Below are 1,077 nucleotides of genomic sequence, written 5' to 3'. Positions count from 1 at the left end.
CAGATCAGCAGGCTGCGGGACCCAGCACTTCACTGAGATAGAAGTCAGTAGCACTAGCCCAGCAGTTACTAAAAACAGCTACAGGACTTTGATATAGCTTTCCACGGGATACAAATGGCAATGCACTTATTTATTCAAGACGGGTCGGAAACAGCAAAGCCACTTGGCAGCAGTTTGGAGCTGTTATCGAAATGAGCTGCGAAACTTCACTCCCACACGACGCTCAAGATGGGAGCCGCCAGGGCAGCCCAACACCCCCCGCCGACACGCACTGAGCACCCCCTGCCGTGGCCATTTTGTCGCTGGCCTGACGCTCTCACCGAATCGGGCTTTTATACTCGTTATCCCCACGTCACTGCGGGGATTATGGCTACCGGCCGCACATGGGCCCCGCGGTTAAAACCATACAGTTCCATCAGCCTCGACACGACTGGTTTTCACACTCGGCTGCGGGAGGGGCCTTATGTGGATCGTCCCTCACTGCCCGGAAGCCAAAGCAAAGGCGAAGGCGCTGTCCCGCACAGGGATCCCGCCCTGCCCGCGGCCGCAGCCCAGCTCGCCGTGAGGGGAGCTCGCCGCCCGTTCACCGCCAGCGAACCTGGGCAAGCGCGCATGCGCGCGCGCGCATTCCGCAGCAGCGCTCGCTCCTCGCGCCTGGCGGGCGCCGAGCACAGGCCCCAGGAGTGTCCCCACCCCGGAGGACTACGACTCCCATCATGCAACACGCGGCCCGCGCCGCGCCCATGCCCGGGGGGCGCCGGCGATGAGACCCATCCAACGGTGCGCGCTGCATGCTGGGTGTCGTTGTTCTCCTAGCGGCTTGGCCAGCCGGCGCCCCGCGTGTGGGTGTGGTGCCAGGCCTCGAGAACTGCCCTGTCTCCGTGTCGCGTCGCGCTCGTTCTCCGTGTTAATTATTTTTTGATTGCCGGCCCTGACGGTGCGGACGAGAGGGGCATTGGTTGTTTTACTGCACAGATCTCCGTGTTCTTCCGCATCTCCCGTAGACTTCTTCGCATCCCGCAACGCCTTCGGAGCTGGTTTGGCCCTCGGCGTCTGCCGTCGGCAGCCGCCTGCCAG

The sequence above is a fragment of the Cinclus cinclus genome, chromosome 9, assembly GCF_963662255.1.
Source record: "Cinclus cinclus chromosome 9, bCinCin1.1, whole genome shotgun sequence".
NCBI classification, from domain to species: domain Eukaryota; kingdom Metazoa; phylum Chordata; class Aves; order Passeriformes; family Cinclidae; genus Cinclus; species Cinclus cinclus.
The sequence above is the reverse complement of the archived record's forward strand: the minus strand, read 5'-3'. Positions refer to the sequence as shown.